Source organism: Scyliorhinus torazame, chromosome 8 (assembly GCF_047496885.1).
Source record: "Scyliorhinus torazame isolate Kashiwa2021f chromosome 8, sScyTor2.1, whole genome shotgun sequence".
NCBI lineage: Eukaryota > Metazoa > Chordata > Chondrichthyes > Carcharhiniformes > Scyliorhinidae > Scyliorhinus > Scyliorhinus torazame.
Genome location: NC_092714.1, coordinates 33,041,642 through 33,067,111, shown reverse-complemented (window position 1 = coordinate 33,067,111; position 25,470 = coordinate 33,041,642). Strand labels below are relative to the sequence as shown.

The 25,470-nt window shown below is 46.3% G+C and overlaps 1 protein-coding gene across 4 annotated transcripts in view; it reads right to left on the bottom strand.

Annotated features, from left to right (window-relative positions):
* The window catches only part of LOC140428729 (claudin-14-like), a 58,046-nt gene extending 32,745 nt beyond the window's left edge, over positions 1-25,301 (bottom strand). For 2 of the 4 annotated variants that reach the window (XM_072515447.1, XM_072515450.1), the window contains exons 1-2: positions 12,106-12,179; positions 7,130-7,250 (exon numbers count right to left, since the gene is read on the bottom strand). The gene's annotated coding sequence lies outside the window, so the exon portion shown is untranslated. Of the gene's footprint in view, positions 1-6,300; positions 6,402-7,129; positions 7,251-12,105; positions 12,180-25,206 lie in introns of those variants that run through there. The other 2 variants (XM_072515448.1, XM_072515449.1) reach the window with 2 other exon arrangements.
* Between the last annotated feature and the right edge of the window lie 169 nt (positions 25,302-25,470).

Sequence of the window (25,470 nt, the reverse complement as noted above, 5' to 3'; positions counted from 1 at the left end):
GCTGCCTTGGAGAACGCTTACCCGGAGATCAGAGGCTGAATGCCCTTGACTGCTGAAGTGTTCCCCAACTGGAAGGGAACATTCTTGCCTGGCGATTGGCGGACAATGTCCGAGTATCTGTTGTCGCAGCGTCTGCATGGTCTCGCTAATGTAATAATAATAATCCCACACTTCGGTACATCCTTTCCTGCAGTGTATGAGGTAGACAACATTGGCCGAGTCGCACGAGTATGTACCGCGTACCTGGTGGGTGGTGTTATCACGTGTAATGGTGGTATCCATGTTGATGATCTGGCACGTCTTGCAGAGATTGCCATGGCAGGGTTGTGTGGTGTCGTGGTCACTGTTCTGAAGGCTGGGTAGTTTGCTGCAAACAATGGTTTGTTTGAGGTTGCGCGGTTGTTTGAAGTCAAGTAGTGGGGATGACCTTGGCACGATGTTTGTCTTCATCGATGACGTGTTGAAGGCTGCAAAGAAAATGTCGTAGTTTCTCTGCTCCGGGGAAGTACTGGACGATGAAGGGTACTCAGTCGGTTGTGTCCTGTGTTTGTCTTCTGAGGAGGTCGGTGCGGTTTTTTGCTGTGGTGCGTTGGAACTGTCGATCGATGAGTCGAGCGCCATATCCCGTTCGGACGAGGGCATCTTTCAGCGTCTGTAGATGTCTGTTATGCTCCTCCTCGTCTGAGCAGTTCCTGTGTATACGAAGGGCTTGTCCATAAGGGATGGCTTCTTTAATGTGTTTAGGGTGGAAGCTGGGGAAGTGGAGCATCGTGAGGTTATCCGTGGGTTTGCGGTAAAGCGAAGTGCTGAGGTGACCGTCCTTGCTGGAGATGAATGTGTCCAAGAATGCAACCGATTTTGGAGAGTAGTCCATGGTGAGTCTGATATTGGGATCGAACTTATTGATGTCATCGTATAGTCGTTTCAGTGATTCCTCGCCGTGGGTCCAAAGGGAAAAAATGTCATCGATGTATCTGGTGTATAACGTCGGTTGAAGGTCCTGTGCGGTGAGGAGGTGTTGTTCAAACTTGTGCATGAAGATGTTGGCAATTTGGGGTGCGATTTTGGTCCCCATGGCTGTTCCACGTGGCTGGATGACGTACTTGTTGTCGAAGGTGAAGACGTTGTGATCCAGAATGAAGCGGATGAGTTGCAGAATTGCGTCTGGAGATTGGCAGTTGTCGGTGTTGAGTACTGAGGCTGTTGCAGCAATGCCGTCATCATGGGGAATGCTGGTGTAGAGTGCCGAGACGTCCATTGTGACGAGGAATGTTCCTGGTTCAACTGGTCCATGGGTGCTGAGTTTCTGTAGGAAGTCCGTCGTGTCGCGACAGAAGCTGGGTGTACCTTGTACGATGGGTTTCATGATGCCTCGATGTAGCCAGAGAGGTTCTCACACAGGGTCCCATTGGCTGATATGACAGGATGGCCTGGTGTGTTGGCTTTGTGTATTTTCGGGAGGCAGTAGAGATCTCCAACGTGGGCAGTACGTGGGATGAGAGCACATAGGGTGCTCTGAAGGTCTGGATCCAAGGTCTTGATCAGTCTGTTGAGTTGGCGGGTGTGTTCCTTGGTCGGATCTGCGGGTAACTGTCTGTAGTGTTCCGGGTTGTTGAGTTATCGGTACACTTCTTTGCAATAGTCCGTTCTGTTCAGTATGACGGTGGCCCCTCCTTTGTCTGCTGGTTTGATAATGATGTTCCGGTTGGTCCGCGGATGGCGTTGTGCTTGGGTGACGTTCGGGGCTGTCTTGTGAATGCGACTGATGAATCTGGCATTGACGCGACTCCTGACGGTTTGAGCATACATGTCGAGTCTAGGGCAGCGTCCTTCCGGAGGGGTCCAATTCGACTCTTTCCTCTTCGGTTGCCGCACTGCAGATCTCTCGGTCTGCTGTTCCGGTTCATTGGTAGTCTCCTGGGTTCGCTGTCAGCCTCTTGGGGTCTGTGGAAGAACTCCCGGAGCCTCATTCGCCTGATGAATTCCTCCGTGTCTGCCGCGAGAGTGATGGGGTCCATTTTGGTGGTGGTGCAGAAATTGAGCCCTCTGCTGAGGACTTCAATTACATCTGGTTGAAGGGTGTAGTCCGACAAGTTGACAATAGATTTCCCGGTATTGTTTTCTACTGTGGTACCGGGGAGGCTTGGTTGCTGCTGGTGGTGATGCCGAGTTACTCAAGCTTCCTGTTCTTGGTGTGCATATAGGTGGCGTAGTATCGTTGTCTCATCTGTTTGGCGGTTTTCCGCAGCTGGTCTGCTGCGGCCTGAGTGCAAGTTGAGAATATGGCCTCTATCTTGGTTTCCAGGTTGCGGTGTCTGCTGTAGAGCTGGTGTACGAGGTAGTTGAGGAGTGTGAGAGAGGTGCGACGGCAGAGTCTCTCGGCTTGGTCTGTGTTGTAGGTCGACTTGAGTGGGTTTGTGATCTGTAGCCCTTTCGGGATCTTGTCTGCTTTCTTGCATCTTTGTAGAAACTTAATGTCAGTGTCTATATGCGTGATCTTCCTGGAGACCCTCTCCACTTTGAGCCGGCACTTTGCGGTGTCGATGGTAGCCATGATGTGGAGCTGCCGGCGTTGGACTGGGGTGGGCACAGTAAGAAGTCTTACAACACCAGGTTAAAGTCCAACAGGTTTGTTTCAAATCACTAGCTTTCGGAGCACTGCTCCTTCCTCAGGTGAATGAAGAGGTAGGTTCCAGAAACATATATATAGACAAAGTCAAAGATGCAAGACGATACTTTGAATGCGAGCATTTGCAGGTAATTAAGTCTTGACAGATCGAGAGAGAGGGGTAATCCCAGGTTAAAGAGGCGTGAATTGTGACAGATTTAAAACAGCCTCTTCCCCACTGTTACCAGACTCCTGAATGACTCTCTTATGGACTGATCTGATCCTCCACGTATCGTTTCTGCTGAGTCGCACTACACTCTGTATGCTTCATCCGATGTCTGTGTCTATGTATTTACATTGTGTATCTATAGTATGTCCTATGATTTTCATGTGTGGAACGATCTGTCTGGACCGTACGCAGAACAATACTTTTCACAATACCTCAGTACACGTGACAATAAACCCAAATCCAAATATAGCTCACATCAGCACTGCTTTGTCATGTGGTGGACTCTCCTGAGTAATGTGATTCAATTGTGAGATCCCGGCCTATGTGTGTGACCTGGCCCTCTCTTCCTTTATTGCAAAATAATCCATCTTCAGTTCTTCACATAATCTTGTTGCTTGCTTGCTGGCAGCTCCAAAATGGAGCAATCTCTGCTCCGTGATTTTGCACCCAGAGCAGGTGACATCAATATACTGGGCATGTGACCTGCTCTCTGCCGCCGCCTCTGGTGGGAAGACTCCATCAATTTTTTAAAATTCTGGTCCTGGAGCAGTGCGCTGATGTCAGGAGGAGGCGGTCTGCTCCGCTGGGCTCTGGACCTGCACATTGCTGGCAGCTACAAAATGGAAGAATCTCAGCTTTGTGATTTTGCGCCCAGAGCACGTGATGTCAGTATACGGGGTGTGTGACATGCTCTCTGCTGCCACTTCTGGCGGGAAGACATTATCATTAAAAAAAAAAATTTGGTCCTGGGTCAGTGCGCTGAGCGGTAGATCCCGCCGGCATTTCAATCAATTTCTCTCCACAGATGCTGCCAGACCTGCTGAAGCTATCCAGCATTTTATGTTTTTATTTCAGATTTCCTACATCGGCATTTTGCTGTAATTTTTGGAGTATTGTGCACAGTTTTAGTCTTCTCAGGAAGGACATACCTGCATTGAAAACAGTTCAGAGCAGGTTAACTTGTCTGAGCCCTGGGTTGATGGGGTTGTCTAATAAGGAAAGTTTGGGCATGTTGGTCCTTTACTCATTCAGAGTTTAGAAGAATGACAGATGATCTTATTGAAACACGTAAGGTTGTATTTGCTGCTTGCTCCTGCTGGTGGCTGCAGATGCCTGGAGGCTGCTGTTGCTGTTTCCTTCCATTTCTGCAGTCGGAAAGAAGGAAAATTATTTCTAAGATACCTGGTTCCCGGAACACCAGGCTCAGATGGATGTATGAGTCCAGAAGGCAATCCGGGTTCAAGCAAGAAGACGCTGCGGGACCTGGTGCGTGACATTGATCCAAATAGTCCACCTGCTAATGCTGTTGAAGAAATGCTTTTACAGATTGATGATGCTCTTTTTGCTGGTGTGGTGAGTGCTGCATTTACCTGGCACGTCACCGCGGGCTAAACACGCTGGAAGTCCAGGATGTTCCGCTGCAGCATGAGCGCCAGTGGAGTATGCGGATGCAAGGATTTGGTTCCGGTGAGATTGGGCCGTGTGGGAAGGCCTGCACGGCTGTGGTTCCTGGATGGAGAATGGCACTGATACCCACGTAACACATTGATGGACAGATCATTTCTACGACAAAGTTCTGGACATAACACATTGTTATTTGCCAGGGCTTTGAAACTTCAAAGTGTATTATGGAGTTCACCTGACTGATAACTTTGATGTTGAATTTGGCTAGGATGAGCACAAGAGGCTTCACTTGAGGTGTGATTCATCAGTCTGTCTAGACACTTTCATCATTCCCCTCCTTCCCCCCCATTTCCCCCTCTCCCTTCCCCCCATTCTCCTCCTTCCTCCCACCTAATTCCCCGACCTTCCCTCCCTGCTGACTACCATGTCCCACCCTCCCAGGGTCCGTGCAACATCACTCCAAGGTGATGGGCCTGTGTTGGCACAGTCAGCGGGTCAATATACAAGGCAGGAGAGTGTTGATAACTGGCTGCGGGGTAAGCTCTGCTGCTCCACAGTTTATGCCAAAGTCTGACTCCTGTCGTTCTGCTGTCAGTGCCCCCACACCCATCCTCTGAACGGGGCCCACATCGGGGCTTTTGATCTTCAGCCACTGTGCCTGGGGAGGCAGGGGAATGGGCAACAGGGGGTGGGGGTGCAGGCATGCCTGCTGTAAAGATTAACCCGCTTCAGGTTGGCCTCCAGCATTTCTTCCTCCCTGACGGTGCCCATAGGGCCATGGGTATCTCCTTGGGATGGGGGAGCGGCTGGAGAGAGCTCCACAGGCCTCTGCATCGTCTGACTCGGCCAGTCCTGGCACCTCCCTCTTGTCAGCATCATGGTGTTGACGCCCTCTGCAAAGCTGCTCAGTGACTGGGTCCCGTTGTGCAGTGCCCCGGCACTATCCACGTGTGCCTGGGACTGGGCCATGCTCTGCAGTGCTTTGGCAATGTCCACCCTTCTGGGACATGTCCCTCAGCGACTGGGACATGATGTCGAGGCCCTCAGCTATGGCTGTCACGATTGGGTAATGACTTGGGCACCACCACTCATGACGCAGACGTCAAACTGCAGGTTTTCCACTCGGTCGCCACCCCGGCAGTGTTGGCCTTAGTGCTGCGCATTGTCGGCATCATCACTTGCGCCCGTAGCGTTAGGGATTCCTCCAATTGACTATGCGCTCACTGGATGTCGCTGACATCCCCTCTTGAATCTCACGGCCATGTCCTGGCAGCTGCATCAGCTCTGGGATCATCTTGTCCGGAGGTTCGGCATCTGATTGGGACTCAGCTGAGTCCTGGGATCCAGCTGGCCTGCGACTGCTGACTCCCTTGGATGTTCCTGCCTCTACCTGATGTGCATCAACAACTGTGTGATGCTCACTAGACTGCGTCCCAGAAACCTGTTCACCAATGTTATGACACCCTGGGCGAGTGCACAGTCAATTCCAGCCCCACAGACCCCGGATTCCCGACATAAATGAATTAACCATTGTGGTATTATCAGGTATTACAGTACCCAAGAGGCTGAAGACCATTGGTTAAACCTAGGGATTTACCATTGGCTGTTGGTATGTAACTCCGCCTGGCTGTAGAAGTTTCTCTTGGGAGTCACTTTCAGTTGTACTAGACTCCACAAGACTGGCTTTCAGACATATTGAGATAATATTAGAATTCTCTACCTGAGAATTTAAAACAAGGTTGTCAGTCCACTCTACTTATCGAAAGCTTGCCTGCCATTTCTGCAGATACAGATTAACTGTCGTGAAGACGGAAAAAAGCCTATGCCCCCTAGTAATTTACCCCTCTACCCTGGGGAAAAGTCTCTGAGTCTCTACATAGCATACTGAATCAAGAGGTCTGCCGAGCCAGTCCAAATAGCAGCTTCAGCAGGAGTTCAAAACCAAAAGTCTGTACTTTTAAAACAGTAGCTAGCAAAAACAGACAGCAAAAAATAGCCAGCAAGGCAGGGATTAGAAGGGACACAAGGATTAGACAAGGAGGTACAAGAGGATCCTTACACTAATGTCGCTCACCGAGGTGTGTGCCTCTGCTCTGGTGGAACGTGGGAGCGATAGCTGTGATGCCTCAATGGTGATCTCCTTGGAACACTTCTCTGAGGTCTTCTCTTGGGTGGTGGGGGCGGGGGGCGCGTGGGGGGGGGGCTATTCCGTCGGCCCAGCCCCGGCAGATGGAGATCCTGCGAGAGAATGGACATGTGGCCAGTGAGAGGGAAGGATCCTTTTGTCTGACATGAACAACTCATTTGTCAAAGGTCACCTGGGTGAAGGGGCAATGACTCCTCACCTCTGTGGTGATTGCTCGCTCCTCGGTCAACCCCGTTATTTCTAGGGCCCATTCCTCATAGCGGATGAGGACTTGGAACTCTGGTACTCCGGCCCTCCCTTTTTGACCCTTTCCCCTTTTATTATGGGCTACCTTTCCCTGCGAGGACTGTAAGGGTTCTTCCTGTTTATTCCTTTATTTCCCCTTCCTTTTGTTTTTGCTATTACATTTTTGATCCATGGATGATTAATGAACATATGTCTTTGAGGAAAGAAGCCTGTGCCCTTAAATTGAGCAGAAGCCTGTGCTGGTTTGGACTGGAATTGTGGACTGACCAACACTAATGACAGAGATTGGCTGAATCTCGATTTGATAGATTTGGCTGATGGCCAATGAATTGGCTCAAAAGGTTGTGTTCTGCCCAGTAACAGGTGGTGATTGGACCTGTTCCCATTGAAATGGTTCAGGGAGGTCAGGAGCTTTCCGTTTCGCTTTGGCAGCTAAGATAGAAAACGTCTCTTTTTCCCACTCTGTTTTCTCCAGAAATAACCAGCGGATTCTCACCAAAAGGCCACTGTGGGAAGCAAGTCTCTCTGCAGAAAAGGCTGATGGAAGCAGAATCCAGAATCTGATAACTCTCTCTGCAGAACAGGCTGATGTGAATCCAGCGACCTCTCCTGGAAAGCTGTAAGATAATGAAATAAAGATCATCACAGGCTGTTAGCTAGAGATTTTAACCCATACTCATACATGAAGAAAGTGCACTGAAGAACCCATCATCCGAAGCAAGGACACTTATCTTTGCCCTTAATCCTTATGTTTTACCCAATTTCACCTCTTTGTGTTTGTTTGTCTTGTGTGAGTGTGTAGAGAGTGGGGCATTTAAAGGGGGAGTCAGGCATTAGCTTGACGTTAAGCAGCTGTATTCACTATGTATTTCATATTTGTTCCTGTTATAAATAAGATTAATTGTGTTTCACCTTACGAACCTGGTGACTGAAATTACCGGGCAGCCAAGCGTCATCGATTTTGGGTATTTTATAAGAATTATTGGTTAATCCACTTGTGTTGTGATTCCAGGGGGAGTGGGGCTGAAATTGACCGCACACTTGCCCAGGGTGTTGTAACAGGACAAAGAGAGGGCCGTGCGACTAAATGGATCAGGGGGTCTATAGCAAGTACCATGTGTGGGTACCGCAACTGGACATGAAGGAGTTGTTTTGGTGGGTACCAGGGGGAGAAACAAGCACTAAGATTGGATGTGGGGAGGGTGCAAGGTGTCAGCCAGTGATTTGGGGGGGGGGCGGGGGGGAGGATTTGGGAATTTGAGGGATGGCAGGTAGAACTGATGCCAGGAGAGAGGTGGTAACTTACCCTTGCAGTTCAGTGGAGATCGTTGGTCTTCTTCCGATATTGGACCTCCTGGTCATACTGCTCGCACTGACAGCCGCTGCCACTACCTCCCAGGCAGTATTGGTGACCCTCCCGCTGGTCCTCCTCAAAGCAAGGAGCAGTCTGCCCACTGCCATGCCTACGTGTTGTCTGGGAGGGAGTGGTGAGGGAATGTTTAAAAGCAACTCCCCCTTGTTAGTGGCGATCCGCTGAGACGTGAGTCTGGCGAATCAGATGGCGAGAAAGCCAGTAATGGCGAGAAGCTTGTGGGGGCTCATGTCTGGCACTAAGTGTCATTAAATATGGGCAGCGACCTCGCCAAGGGGGCAGTCGAGAAACACCCTGCCAATCGCACCCAAAGTGGCACTTAGAAATGTCACCGTTAAATCGCACCCTCTGATTTAAATTGGATACTTTGGATGGTTCCAACTCTCTTAACTGAATAGTTATCCAGGGAAAGAGTGTTTTATTCATTCAAGGGATTTGGCCTTTGGTGGCTAGGCAATCCCTAATTGCCCATCCCTAATTGACCTTGAGAGGAATTAAAACCAGTTATAACTGGTGGGTAACTATAGTGCTGACTCCAATCTGCTCAACTGTTGAGTTCTGGGTATAATTTGAACTCAAATTCAATTCCATTCATTTGAGACTTTCACCAGAAAAGACAACAGAGACAGTCCGGTGAAGTAGCCCAGTCCAAGCTGCAACACCTACAGAGTAAAGGACAGAGCCTCCAAAACAGTCACCGATAAGGATTTGATTTAATAAGGAGCCTGCACCAATTAAATAAATCCCAAGACTATGCGCTCAAAGAGCGATTCATAAGACAGCATACCTCCTCCATCCGAAACAAATGGACAAGGAAGATACTATAAAACATCTTTAACAAGAGGTGACAGAAACAAACTTTAATGAGAGGGATGTTCCCACAGTGATTGACACCTTAGAGAGCCAATCAGAGGACTATGGGAAATGACATCAATAGGTAACCATCACCCTCGGGAAACGGATCACACCAGTCTTGACCAATCACAGATCGATCGTACACCCCTTAAGCCAATTAAGAATTAGCCCCGCCTCATTCAGGCCAATCAGGAAACAATAACATCATTGATCATGCTTTGGGTTGTATCTGGGAAAGGGTTAATAATCAGCAGCTTTCAGTGAGCAAGGTGCACACCAAGTTTGAAAGTGAAGTTTACAGAACCTGCTGTCCACAGGGAAGCAGGCGGCCCACAGGGATTCTGGGGGGAGAATGGAGGCCGAGTGTCTCCTCGCATCCTAAGCTGAACTGGAAAGCAAGAGCCGTACGACGTAGTACGCCCGTCAATCCGTCGCCCGCTTGGTAAGTATTAATTTATAATTTAGTAAAGTTTCCTGAGTTACTTCAGCAGACTGTCTCCGGTTGCCATTTTTGGTTAAAGTCTCAATTGAACAAAATGTCAAGAAGGACGTAGAAAACCGAATACAACCCACCAATGGAACACCTGAATGCTACCCCCAAACACTCAACCATCTCCTGCCCCCTGACTATGTTCCCATGGTCATGGATGTCTCCCACCCCACCCCCCATGACCATCGTGACTACCCTCTGTTTCCCAGCTACCTTCCATACCACCAACTCCTGCAGTGATGTCCTGCGACTGAGATTATTGACAGTGTGTTGTACCAACACCACATGGGCTGCAGCGGTTCAAGAAGGCAGCTCACCATCACCTTCTCAAGGGCAATTAGGGATGGGCAGCAAATGCTGCCCTGGCCAGCGAAACCCTCATCCCATAAAAATCAATTCTTAAAAAGCATATTAATGAGCTCCCTGCTGCTGACAGGAATGTTTCCTGTTTTGTTACCTTCCCACTGCTGACTTAACTGTTTGCTGTTTTCTCGCCACTGGAAGCCAGATGTGCTTCCTCCCGCACAATTCTCTGTGCCCACCCGCGATTGTTCCCACCCCATCGAGCTCCACGAAATCCTTCCCAATGTCTCTGGATCATTAATGTAGTAACATAGCCATCATGTTTCTGTGTCCACAGGATATATGTTGTATACATTAATGTAGTAACATAGCCATCGTGTTTCTGTGTCCACATGATATATGTTGTGTACATTAATGTAGTAACATAGCCACAATGTTTCTGTGTCCACAGGATATATGTTGTATACATTAATGTAGTAACATAGCCATCATGTTTCTGTGTCCACAGGATATATGTTGTATACATTAATGTAGTAACATAGCCACCATGTTTCTGTGCCCACAGAATATATGTTGTATACATTAATGTAGTAACATAGCCACCATGTTTCTGTGTCCACAGGATATATGTTGTATACATTAATGTAGTAATATAGCCACCATGTTTCTGTGTCCACAGGATATATGTTGTATACATTAATGTAGTAACATAGCCACCATGTTTCTGTGTCCACAGGATATATGTTGTATACATTAATGTAGTAACATAGCCACCATGTTTCTGTGCCCACAGGATATATGTTGTATACATTAATGTAGTAACATAGCCACCATGTTTCTGTGCCCACAGGATATATGTTGTATTTTGCTGTGTGCCATGTGACTGTTAATTTTGCCTACATGACAAGTACTTTTGCTTCAAATTAGTTCGATGGGGTGGATTTATGTCTTTACCATGTGGGGCGGAATCTAGCGAAGTGGATCCCCACCTTATAGAATCCGTCTACTTTCATTCATTGAAATCAGCTATGTTTTTATTTGTTGCTTAGCTGTCTTTCAGAAATCCAGATGCTGGAGATAAACTGCAAAGTTTTCTTAAAATGCTTCACCCAGGAGCAGATGAACAGATAACAGCTAAGGGGCAATGACAATTGCCCCTTAGCGTCCAAATGGTTAGATGGGGGTACTGGGTCACGGGGATAGGGTGGAGGTGTGGGCTTAAGTAGCGTGCTCTTTCCAAGGACCAGTGCAGACTCAATGGGCCAAATGGCCTCCTTCTACACTGTAAATTCTATAAATCCACAAATCTATAACAGGATCACCTCTACAGGTGCGTTGCTTTTACTAGACACAAATGCCATTATGTAACATTTCTACAGGCCATCTTTCTGGCATGTGTATAAAAGACACTTTCTATTTCAATGGTCATGTTCATCGTGATCTGGAGGTGAACTATTTGCGATCTGCTCTCTGGAAAAGTCAACGTGATTCTAGTTTGCAAAAAACGGAACCACGATAAATTGCCAGAGATGGCGCCAGTATAGTCTGAGCATTAAGAATATGGGTGTCAGTATGATATGTTGTTCACCATTATAATAGACAGGACTCAGAAAGACTATTGTGGTTCATCTCCCTGGTTGTGGTGTCTGTAATGATTACCACATGACCCAATATGCCATTCTATGAGTGTATCTCAATCCTTCCCTGAATTTGTTGATGCGTTTCCCATGGCAATCCTTTCAATCAGATTCCCTACCCTCTACATTGAGTAATTGAATTAAAATTGCCTTCTCAGATTCCTAATGTCATGTTTTTGTGCTATGGCTGGTAGGAATGATGCACAATAGAATATCTAGTTCTTCACTAGTTAAAGTAATTTATTATAAAACAAATGCTTGGTAAAGATAACTATAAGAAATATATTACAAACTACTAATATTGATAAATTATCCGAAAGCTACTGCAAGTATGACTATCCACTAACACGACTAACTCCCAACTCCTCCAGGTACAGAGTCTCATGGTAGATTTACACTGCCACCTGCTGGCCGGAGGTCGCGTACATCATTATATACATAATTGCTTGTGCATATCATCACACCTAAGGCTATGTTCTCTTTAGATAGGACCTGTGTCTATGTTAACCAAGCTCATGTTTACTTTGTCCATACATTCTTGCATCTTAAATGCATCTATAAAATCACTTCTGTCTGAGCCTTATCTTCTGTCGTGTAAACCTTCACATCTTCCCCAACCACCCTTCGTAACTTAAGTGCCTAATCTTAACAATAAAATTATATATTTAAAATAGTCCACAACACAGTCTACAGCAGAATCATCAGAAGAAAGCTGCCATCTGTTATAAAGTACCTAATCTCCCACTTGTCGGATTCAGCCCAGTTAACAAATAACAACATTATGATGATGAAATGTAAAGCCTGAGTGAACCAACCTGATTGGTATTGGCTTGACTTTTTGTGAAGGATGCTCACCTCTAGTAGAATTTCAATACAGTCACTGTAAATGCAGTGTGGAGAAAATTGTTACCCTTGGCAGGATGAAAGTTATTCATTCCAGAATTACAACTACTTTCCTCTTCCTCGAGACTGACCACTATTTTATAAGGATTATGCTGTATTCGCCTAGAGTAATGTGTAACATTGCACCTCTCAATTTGCAATTTAAAGAACATCTCCCAGTAGTAGAGGGTGACATCGAGTAGCTATTTCATTTCTGTAGGGTGTTTTTTGCACAATTACAAATTAAGCTGAAAGTTTATTTCTAGATTACTGTCATGCCCAGTAAAGACTTGCCATATTCCTAACTTTAAATGTGAGTTGTATTCAGCATGGAATTTTCTGGAACTGGTTTTCCTTTTAAAAATTAACAGTGAACGGCTGCTAAAGTGGCTGCACGAGATCAGGTGACTTTTACAATTACAGCATAGACTCAGAAGCCTTCGGAAAGTTACGAATGGAATTTCCATTGGTGGGGTGCACCCCCCCCCCCCCCATCCCCCACCTGGAATGGACATACCAAGACAAAATCATTCATGGAATTCACCACTCTATTATTTGTGCACTTACCCAAAACTCAGATTCTATGGACTCCTGGACTCACTGGGTGGAATTGTCCCATGCCCCTGCCGGCAGGTTCAATGACGGGGGTGGGGGTGGGGGGTGGGTGGGGGGGGGGGAGGGGAATTCGACGGGAGGCCCAAGGGATGTTTCACGATGCAGTGAATTTCCCAAGGGATGTTCCGCTGGTGCCCGCCATAGGGGATCGGGAAACCCACTGGAGGCTGACTTAATACTGATTTGGACCCTGCCAATGGATGCAGATGATGGTCCGACTAGTGGGAAAGACTGCACGTTCGTGATCCCATCACGGGACTTAGTCCTCAGATGGGAGAATTCTACCCACTGTCTCCAAGACCAAAATCTAATAAAGAGAGCTGTAGCAAAACAAGTTAAATCATAAATAGGTATGAATGGCCACCATCCATCATCCATTGTGTATCAATGACTTGAAACTTCAAATCATTTTGTGTGAAAAATAGAATTATTGATCAGGTGGTCACATGATTGAAACTGTCTTCCGATAACAAATCTTACTAACTCCAGGCATCAGGGAGGAGTTAATCAGTCTGTAAATAACAGAGTGAGAAATGGTAGCAGCGGCAAAAGTAGCAACAGTATTAAGGTTGGAAACTGCAACATTGTAAGGACTTCAAATCTGCTGCTTTTCAGGTCCATCAGTGCAGAAAACTGATTTCCTGGTATTAAAACTATGAGCAACCAACTTGGTGACCTGCTGATAATTCACCTCTTTAATGGAATCCTGAAAAACTTTGATATACTACATTGGTTTTTGAGTTCACCTACCTGCACTTCAAGAGTGGAAAAGAACCTCTTCTTCACCAGCCAGTCACTTGACTTATGAACTATTCCTTGATAAGTTACGAAAGCAAGTTATTCTCTTTAATGATTTTGAGCGGTGAGTGAGTGATGTACTGTTAGATTTGCAGCGTAAATTGTGTGAATTAATAGCCCTTTTTATTCAAACCCATGAAATCTTGCTGCTGGTTATTCAAATTGACCACATACTCCAGGGATAAGAAGCACACTCATAATTCCTTAAAAAAACACACACTGATTATAAATCAAGGAAGGGAACAGGGGTTTCAGTTCTCCCTCATCCCCGTCTGTAACAGTTACATTTAGCAGGAGTTGGTAGAATGCCTTCTAAATTAATGCAAGATCTCTGATTGTTAGAAATTAAAATCATGAAGCAATACAGGAAAAAACTCATTAGAAGTGATGTTCACACAGAGGGAAAAGCTGAATACAATACCAGAGAACCTTTTAATTGCAAATGTGGCAACCGCAAATAGGACTTGAGTAATTTTCATTACTCAAGCAAAGGATTGTAAGTGAAGTCCCTTCTTAGCGATGCCACATGAATTGTCATTATTGTTGGGACAAATATATAACAACTAAGGCAGTGAGCATGGGCAGTAGGATTTGATTATATTTTCTAAGGCATCTCAAGTTTCATCCAACATTAATATCCATTCGGGTAATGCTTGACACACATCGAAATTCTCTTCACAATTCAAATATATGCAAATTCTTCAACAAAAAATTGATGAAAAAAAAAACTATCAAGGTAGCTTCCTGTACACCTTCCCTCCCGGATGCTAACTAAAATAGTGCATGGGTAAAAGGTGGCTTTGTATTTGACCTCGATATGATGAGAATTTTTAGAGAAGGAACTCTCATCGAGAACTCAGTGTGAGGCTTGAGTGATTTTTTTTTTAAATCAAATTTTTTTTACATACTCTTTTACTTGGGTTAATTCCCATCAACATTCTGACAGTACTCGAGAGGAAAAATTTGTTGCTGCCATTTCTTCAGTGCCACACATAGATGTTCGCCACATCCAGCCAAAAATTACATGGACCATACCACTTCACCACATCCACACACAAATTACATGGAACATACCACTTCACCACATCCACACAAAAATTAGATGGACCATACCACTTCACCACATCCACACAGAAATTACATGGACCTTACCACTTCACCACATCCACACAAAAATTACATGGACCGTACCACTTCACCACATCCACACAGAAATTACATGGACCTTACCACTTCACCACATCCACACAAAAATTACATGGACCGTACCACTTCACCACATTCACACAAAAATTACATGGACCGTACCACTTCACCACATCCACACAGAAATTACATGGACCTTACCACTTCACCACATCCACACAGAAATTACATGGATCATACCACTTCACCACATCCACACAAAAATTACATGGACCGTACCACTTCACCACATTCACACAAAAATTACATGGACCGTACCACTTCACCACATCCACACAGAAATTACATGGACCTTACCACTTCACCACATCCACACAGAAATTACATGGACCGTACCACTTCACCACATCCACACAGAAATTACATGGACCGTACCACTTCACCACATTCACACAAAAATTACATGGACCGTACCACTTCACCACATCCACACAGAAATTACATGGACCGTACCACTTCACCACATCCACACAAAAATTACATGGACCGTACCACTTCACCACATTCACACAAAAATTACATGGACCGTACCACTTCACCACATCCACACAGAAATTACATGGACCTTACCACTTCACCACATCCACACAGAAATTACATGGACCGTACCACTTCACCACATCCACACAGAAATTACATGGACCGTACCACTTCACCACATCCACACAGAAATTACATGGACCTTACCACTTCACCACATCCACACAGAAATTACATGGACCATACCACTTCACCACATCCACACAGAAATTACATGGACCGTACCACTTCGCCACATCCACACAGAAATTACATGGACCGTACCACTTCACCACATTCACACAAAAATTACATGGACCGTACCACTTCGCCATGTATATGGCACTGTGTTGCAGTATAGAGAATTAAGTTTGGAATGATGATCTCAAGTGCGCTTTTAAAGATGAAGAACAAGAACTGATTGGGATTCTGCCCATTGGATCTTCATATATTGTTGGGGAAGATGTGTAGGTTAGGTTAAGGGATTGTTGGGATGGGGCGCGGAAGTCAGCTTGGGTGGAATACTCTATCATAGAATCATAGAATCATAGAATCATAGAAGTTTACAGCATGGAAACAGGCCCTTCGGCCCAACCAGTCCATGCCGCCCAGTTTTTACCATTAAGCTAGTCCCAGTTGCCCGCACTTGGCCCATAACCCTCTATACCCATCTTACCCATGTAACCATCTAAATGCTTTTTGAAAGACACAATTGTACCCGCTTCTACTACTACCTCTGGCAGCCCATTCCAGACACTCACTACCCTCTGAGTGAAGAAATTGGCCCTCTGGGCCCTTCTGAATCTCTCCCCTCTCACCTTAAACCTATGCCCTCTAGTTTTAGACTCCCCTACCTTTGGGAAAAGATGTTGACTATCTACCTTATCTATGCCCCTCATTATTTTATAGACCTCTATATCAGAGGGTCGGTGCCGACACGATGGGCCGAATGGCCTCCTTCTGTACTGTAGGCTTTCTATGATTCTCTGAAGAGCAAAAGGAAACCCTGCGCTCTTAAAGCCACACTTGCTCGACACAAATTCTGCCTCAGAAACACAGAGCAAAGCTGGCCGAATGATTCCAGGGTATTAAATTCTTCAGTTTATACCCTTGTAAAAACGAATGGTACCAGAACGCAAATCATCTATTACTGCCTTAGCAGGAGGTGAAATAATAACTTTGGGGCAGAACAGTGTCCGTTTGGCCTGATGAAATTAGCCCTTTATGGCAGATACGCCTAACCATTCTCCATCACACAATCCTGCTCAAATTCATCTCTACAGAAACAGGCTGAAGTGACGATTGAGTCCAATTTACCCGTACCACAAAAATATTGAAACTTATGGAAAACGCTGATTGCTGAGACTTACTTCCCTCAGATTAAAACCTGGGGATTTCTCCCAAAGTTTCTTCTCCAGGAACAGGGCGCTCCCCCTCCTTTCATCTATTTCATTGTTATTTTGACAGGCCGTATACAATGGGTTCACTTGCTCATTCTTCCATTTTCCTTTTCTCTCGCTGACACTAAACACCACCAATTATGACCAGTTTGTTTCATATCATGCAAAAGGTGGGAGGGGGGGAAACTGTCCAAGGTTTTCAAATGAGGCAAAGGGGGATTTTATTGGAAAATAAATGTGATCTTCTCGCATAACAAGGACAGAAAGAATGTTTTATTGAAAATAATATCTTCACCTTCAATGGGTTTCAATATGCCACGGAACAAATTTCTGGATCGTAAAAATAGCATCCGACACCATGGAATAGGTCAGAATTAAAGAGAAAACCTATTAATTTCTCAATGTCTGTTGCTCTGGAAGGAGATTTAAAAGCATAAGTGAAATTCTACAGAGCATTCCTGAGCAGTAACTAATGAATACTGACTGAAAAATAAAGGTTTTAAAATTCAATCTCCTTTCATTGTGACAATTTAATCTCTCTTTGCTGTTAAAGGTTCTTACATAAATAGATCCGTTTCACCAGAATTGAGCTCCACCTACTTCTAGTCACATTCTTTATTATGTCCCACTGTCATTTCTGACCTTTTGCCAAAACCCAGTAAATTGCATGACATTATTAATCTCTTTATTGATGTTACACAAATGCCAGACACCATCCTGCTGTAAGATTGATTCATTATTACTTCAATGTGAATTTTCTGTCAGTCGAACATTTATGCCAAGGACATAAAGCTGGTTAACGGCAGGCAGGTTAGTCAGCTCTGGAGAAATGAAGATTACAATATTCAGTTTCTTTTGGGATATTATCTCACATGGAACGTTACTGAAACATCAGTTTGTTTAACTGTGTGACTATAACTAGACAGGGTGTGATCTACCAGCCGCATCCCGCCCAAACAGGGACACGACTGGTAGATGCCGGGAGAAGCCTCTTCCGGGATTTACCCGGCTCTCCACGCCCCGCAAGATCTAGCGGGGTTTTGCAAGCCGTCGCAACCTGGATCCCGCCCATTGTGGCCCCACTGGAGAGGGGAGCTCCTCAGTGCAGGAAATGGGGCTAAGTGCAGCCTCGGCAGGGTGTTCCCTGCTGAAGCACTGGATTCCAACAGAGTCCCTTTGATAGCGTGGTCTTCCTCGGTGCTGCGAGAGCCAGGAAACAACTGACTAAAAGCGCTCGACATGGGACTCTATTGCAATTCGGTTTGATCGCGCCCACTATCTCCTGGCCAAGTATATCTAACGTTCAAAGTGATCGCACATGTGAATTACCAGGAGATGGTTATGTTTCACTGTCAACCATAATGTCATAGAAGTCAGAGAATCCCTGAAGCCCATTGAGTCTGCACTAACCCTCCAAAAGAGCAGCCTCCCCAGGCCCACTCATCCGCCCTATCCCTGTAATCCCACATAACCTGCACATGCCTGGACACTAGGGGGCAATTTTAGCATGGTCAATCCACCTAATCTACACATCTTCGAATTGTGGGAGGAAACAAGAGTACCTGGAGGAAACCCACACAGACACGGAGAGAAAGTGCAACACAGTCAACCCAAAGCCAGGAATTGAACCCTGGTCCCTGGTGCTGTGAGGCAGCAGTGCTAACCACTGTGCCACCGTACCGCTCGTACTCTCGGTGTACTAGCAGCTGACTTCTGCTTGTGTCACACACCTCGCAATGCTGTTCCTTTATCTCAAGTGTACAGACGCAGATCTCTGACACCCAGAGAGGCTGGGAAGAATTCTGGGTGACCAATGCAAATGAAATCCATCCTAGATCCAACACTCTTTCGGGTAAACGGCAAAATTCCATTTCCATTTTTCGGAAGTTGGTGTACTTCCATTTTTGTGAAGTCAACTGTAATAAAAATTATCGGAGGTGTTACCCATTTTGCATGATCGCACCCAGTCAAAATTACCCTCAAGGCCTCTAACTATACCCTTATCTGATGATTCATGACTAACCTTAATCGCGATTCTGAACCATTTTGGTGTCTCAAATCGTTTCAGTGTGGGAGACATAGGCCTTGGGCCTTCTGAGATATACTTTCAAAATCCTTTGAAGGAAATTAACAATGTATCTCTCAGCTGCAAAGAGGGCGACCATTTAAACATCATTTAAGATTTAAAAGATCATCATATTCAATCTGAATTGTCGACATTTCCTGAGGAACAAATTAATCTGTCCCAACACATTTTGGAAGCATTGAAAGCTGTTCCCTCAGCTAAGGGCAATCGTAGCAGTAAATATTCACAGAGCAACATCTTTGACATGGCTTATTGCATAACTGACTGTAGTCGGAATTGTCTGGTGCTAGCAGTCAGTAATTCTCTTGTAGACTGCCTTGTTATTTGATATGCGACTGGAACTCCTGATTATTCACACCCTCTGGTGCTCGGAGAGTGCCAGTGCCCATGACATATTTGCAGTCGCAGAGAAGGACTCTCGAGACGAAGGTAATACGTAACTGAGGCTTTAATGCACTAGAACTTTACCCCAGCAGCTTCAGTACAGAAAGTGATGGCTGCTGGGACGGCACCATCTCTTATACCCCGCCTTCGGGGAGGAGCTACGTCATACAGCCAATGATAGACCCCAGGGTCTTAACCAATGGCGCCGGCCTCTCAGACCCTGGCTATTTGTTTTTTTATATGCTGTAATAATTCCAGGAGGCACAGAATGAAAGGCCAAACTGGTCTATTTTAAACTGAAAAAAAGCCACTACTGAGGCATCAAAACAAATGTCCCAGCCCAGGACTATGGGGAACTGCCGGCCCGGGTCTAGGAGCTACATTTAAAGGTTCCGCTAATGAGTCCCAACTGGATGGGTCTTCACCCGATCACCACGAGAACCCGTACTCTACAAAGCCCACAGGCATCCGCCGTGGTCCTGTGAGGGTTATCACATATACGTTCACTTATTTCCTAGGATTGTTATAGTCGGTGTTATAACCCCCACGAGGACCACAGGGAATCCCATTGTTGGTCTTCCTGTGGGACCGTGGAGTACGAGCTTCCCAGATAGGGGACAGAGGCCATCCAGCTGCAGCCCATAGTTTGGCCTGCCCTTCATTTCAAACCCCCACTGCATCATGGGACACTGGCGTTCTGACCAGACTTCCTCCGAAAGGGCAGCCCCAGAGGCAATTCCGTAGTTGAGTCAGGCTCTCAGGAGCTACCGCTGACTGGTGGGATACCACCCCGAGGATAAAGGGGAGTGCCAGCAACATTGCCAAATGTGTGGTCGGAGGACTCGTGATGGTCAGAGCCACCAGATTTGGTGCAGAGAACACCATCCACAGCAGCCACCGAGATCACCGCGAACCAGGGCCTTGCATGTGGGCACTTGGATGAGGAGGTCTTTTTAATGCAATTGAACTACATCACGGCCCCGATGTTAACACCAATCTGGGTCACATTACAGTCACTCCACAATAATGGCAATGGACACTGGAGCTACCATCTTCATCGCGGACTATCAGACATTTTGCCGACTCCGCGCAGTGATCATGCCGCTGACATTGTATGACACCAAAGCGAGGTTGGCGACCTATACCGGTGAGCCTTTGAATATCATGGGGATCACCGTGACTCTGGTAACGCACAGACAGCAGTCGGTCCATCTCCCCTTGGTTGTGGTATGGCGACTAGCGCCCAATTTGTTGGGCCAAGGCTGGTTTTGAGTCCTCAGCTTTGATTGGCAACAGGTTTTTCGGACGGGCACCTGGGTCTGAACGACGTGCTGGGCAAATACCCCGAAGTGTTCCAGGAGGGTCTGGGCAGGTTAAAGGCGGCGAAGGCCATATCTATGTGGATCGGATGCTCTGCTCTGGTATTTTAGGGCGAGGTCTGTCGCTTACGCATTGCTTGCCAAAATTGACACGGAGCTTCGGCGCCTGCAGGATCTGGGAGTCATACACCTGGTACAGTTTACCGAAATGGGCCACACCCGTCGTGTCAGGAATGAAACCCGACACATCTGTCTGACTCTGTGAAGATTTTAAGCTCGCAGTGAACAGGGCTTCACCCCTGGACTGGTACTCGATGTCTAAAGTGGAGCATTTGTGCACAAAACTGATTGAGGATGTTTCTTCACGAAGCTTGACATGAGCCACGTTTATTTACAGGTGGTGCTCGATCCGAAGTCCAGGAAATTTGTGATCATTAACACCCTCGGTGGTTAGAACAAAGAACAAAGAACAAAGAAATGTACAGCACAGGAACAGGCCCTTCGGCCCTCCAAGCCCGTGCCGACCATGCTGCCCGACTAAACTACAATCTTCTACACTTCCTGCGTCCGTATCCCTCTATTCCCATCCTATTCATGTATTTGTCAAGATGCGCCTTAAATGTCACTATCGTCCCTGCTTCCACCACCTCCTCCGGTAGCGAGTTCCAGGCACCCACTACCCTCTGCGTAAAAAACTGCGTAAAAAGCCTCTGACTATCCACTCTGTCTATGCCCCTCATAATTTTGTAGACCTCTATCAGGTCGCCCCTGATGTTATTTGAATACATCTGCCTTCCGTTTGGGGTTTCATCAGCCCTGACAATTTTCCAGTGGGTAATGGGGATTATCTTGCTGGGCCTGTCAAAAATGGCCATCTGTCGGGGCCGGAAGAGCAAGTGTGTATTCCGCGCTAGAGTGGTGACCTATTGAGGTTACAGGGTGGACAGGAATGGTTTACAGCCGGTGGAAGATAACGTTTGGGCTACAAAAGGGGCTCCGACCCCAAAGAAAGTCACTGAGCTCTGGTCGTTCCTGGGCCTGGTTAACTACTGTGGGAAGTTTATTGCAAAGCTGGCCATTTTATCAGCTCCACTCCACGTATTATTGAGGAAGGACCAGGAATGGTTCTGGAGTGCTTCACAGGACAAAGTATTTTCCGGAGTGAAAAAGCGTCTGTTATCCACACAGCTCCTCATGTACTATGATCCAGCTCGGTCGAATATTGAATATAGTTAAACAAACCTCTGTTCTCTTACTGCTGGCTTCCTCAAGTTACTGAAGTCTGGTTGTTCAGTTTGGAGATGGGTGTGTTGGAGCGAGGGTAGGTGGGAAGGAAATGTACATATAAGTCAATGATAGCTTTCTGTACTGAAGCCAGGTACAAAAATTACAATAAGATCATCTCAAATGTTGAAGGATGTCCTAGGCGAGGGACAGTGCCTCCCTTTTGAAGTCAAGTTAAGCTAGTCTCCTAAAACCTTATACAAAGTTTAAAACCTTTTGGAAGATGTTGAGGAATGAAGCTGCAGGATGACTGACAGAATTATCAGCGACTAACCAAGGGCGCGATTTTCCCACCACCCCGCCGTGTGTCTTTCAGTATCGGAGGCGACCTGCCAATGGGATTACGGGATTTCCCGGTGACAACACCCCTCATCGCCGGGAATCCCGAGCACCGGCATGGAACCAGAATTTCCCGCCAGCGTGAACAGCAGTAAATCCCGCCCATAATGTTCCATTTAATAATAATCTTTACTGTCACAAGTAGGCTTACATTAACACTGCAATGAAGTTACTGTGAAAATCCCCTCGTTGCCACATTCCGGCGCCTGTTCAGATACTCTGTGGGATAATTCAGAATGTCCAATTCACCTAACAAGCAGGTCTTTCGGGGCTTGTGGGAGGAAACCGGAGCACCCGGAGGAAACCCACGCAGACACTGGGAGAACATGCAGACTCCGTACAGTCAGTGACCCACGCCGGGAATCGAACCTGGGACCCTGGCACTGTGAAGCAACAGTGCTAACTGAAGTGTTGGGTACTCTGACACACAGACGAACCAACACGGTTGCGTATGGTACAACGCAGTTTTATTTCATTGAACTATAAACATAGTAAACTCTGGTATTCAGCACATGGTGAACCTCTGAGTGGCTGGCAATGAGGTCTGTGCCCTGAGCTCTCTCCTGCTCGAGTGCCCAGGAATTGTCGCGTTCCCTGCTTTGTACTGTGTATGCTCTTGTCCCGAGGCGACCCCAAAAACGATCTGGTCCCAAATCATGGAGTCTGAGGTGGTGTCATAACCGCAGGACTGCGCGAGGATGTGGAGATGGGTAAGGAATGGCTGAAAGGGCTCATCCTTACCTTGCAGGCGCTGCTGGAAGACATATCTCTCGAAGCTTTCGTTGACCTCGAAGTTGAAGTGTTGGTCGAGCTTGAGAAGGACCGTCTCGTATTTGGATTTGTCCTCGCCTTCCACGAACACCAGGGAGTTGTAGATATGGATGGCATGCTGCCCTGCGGTGGTGAGGAGGATGGCGATCTTTCTGGTGTCCGAGGCGCTCCCTCTTTCGTTGACTTCCAGAAAGAGCTGGAAGCCCTGCTTGAACAGCTTCCAATTAACGCCGAGCTTCCCAGCGGCTTGCAGCGGCTGCGGTGTGTTGATGGTGTCCATGACGCAGGATGGCAGATTTGTGGGTAGGTGTCAATTCACTCCTGGTATCATGAAGTGTTGGGTACTCTGACACACAGACGAACCAACACGGTTGCGTATGGTACAACGCAGTTTTATTTCATTGAACTATAAACATAGTAAACTCAGCACATGGTGAACCTCTGAGTGGCTGGCAATGAGGTCTGTGCCCTGAGCTCTCGCCTGCTCGAGTGCCCAGGAAGTGTCGTGTTCCCTGCTTTGTACTGTGTATGCCCTTGTCCGTGATTGGCTGTCGTGTTGTGTGTGTTGATTGGTCCGTTGATCTGTCCATCATTATGTGTGTGTGTATGTGCTGTGATGTTCACCGGAATATCATGACACTAACCACTGTGCTACCACGCTGCCCGTTTGGCTCATGGAATCAGATGCACCATGAATGAACAAGCTCGTTCTAATGGTTTCTGACAGGATGATTAGAATAAAAATGAGGTGGGTCAACAAACACCATTATCTGGTATTTCAGTGAAGTGGGAATCGGAAATCCAAGGCCGCTGGTACAATAATTGCGATTCTCTACAACAAACGCGTTGTGTTATACCTGGCAGGACCCCTGTAGACCACTAGAGGGCACTTATATATTGCCAGCTTGAGTACAGGATTCATTGGAAATCGCTGTATGATAAATATTCTTTAATTAGAGCATCTTTACTCTCCATAGAAAATAATGATGCTGCAATCGGCTCACTCCCAGATGAAAGTTTTTTTTTTTAGCTCTACCAACATTATTTCTTAAATATTACAGTTCATGGCACAATGAGAACAAGTCAGCGGCAGACAGGAAGACCGCTGGCTGGATAATGAGCCAGAGGAAGAGGCACGTTGTGTGGGAAGCTGTTGTTAAACGATTAAGCGGGAGGAGATTATTTTGCATTCAAGGAAAACACATTTTCGATACTTTGCCCTATTGCAACTTTGCAATTTAGAATACATTTTAAATTGTAATTTAGGAGATTATTGTCTTTTTCCCTCTTCATTTTCCAGCATCTTCTTATTCGATGTTTTAATTTGGTCTGCTGGCAAGAATATAACCTGGAAAATATTTGACGGCGTTGTCAACAATAGAAATTTACACTGTTGGAGCTCCTTTCATACAATCAAACACCCCCAAGGTGCTTCCCAGAAACATTGCAAAACAAAATATGTCACCGGGTCAGGTGAGGAGATATAAGATCAAAGCTTGGTCAGTGAGGTGGGTTTGAAGGATGGTCCTAAAGGAGGGTAGTGAGGTAGAGAGGAAGAGGAGGGAGGGAAGAGGAGAGAGTTTATAGCCAAGGCAGCTGAAGGCACATGCACCAATGACAGAGTGATTACAATTGGCCATGCACAAAAGGCCAGTTTTAGAGCAGGGTTATCTCAGGAAGCTGCAGAGCTGGAAGAGATTGCAAAAATATGGAGGGGCAAGCTCAAGGAAGGATTTGAAAACAAGAATTAGAATTTTAAAATCAACAAGAACGTAAGAACTAGGAGCAGGAGTAGGCCATCTGGCCCTTTGAGCCTGCTCCTCCATTCAATGAGATCATGGCTGATCTTTTTGTGGACTCAGCTCCACTTACCCACCCGCTCACCATTTATTCCTTTACTGTTCAAAAATCTATCTACCTTTGCCTTAAAAACATTTACCGAGGTACCTCAACTGCTTCACTGGGCAGGGAATTCCACAGATTCACGACTCTCTGGGTGAAGAGATACCTCCTCAACTCAGTCCTAAATCTGCTCTCCCGTATTTTGAGGCTATCCCCCCTAGTTCCTCTTTCACCTGCAAGTGGAAACCACCTCCCTGCTTTTATCCTATCTATTCCTTTCATAATTTTATATATTTTTCATAATATTCCCCCTCATTCCTCTAAATTCCATTGAGTATAGTCCTGGTCTATTTAGTCTCTCCTCATAAACTAATCCTCTCAACTCTGGAATTAACCTTGTGAATCTTCTCTGCACACCCTCCAGTGCCAGTACATCTTTTCTCAAGTAAGGAGACTGATTAACTTACTTACCTTGCAGGTCAGCTGTTTAGTTCGGGAGTGAGAGCTGGGACCTTAGAAACAGCGCGGGAGCTGCGAGGCAGAGGGGACCGTTTAAAAGGTCGCTGCCTGGGTGAGGTAGGTACTGATTAACTTACTTACCTTGCAGGTCAGCTGTTTAGTTCGGGAGTGAGAGCTGGGACCTTAGAAACAGCGCGGGAATTTGAAAAAGCGCGGGAGCTGCGAGGCAGAGGGGACCGTTTAAAAGGTCGCTGCCTGGGCTGAGGTAAGTACTGA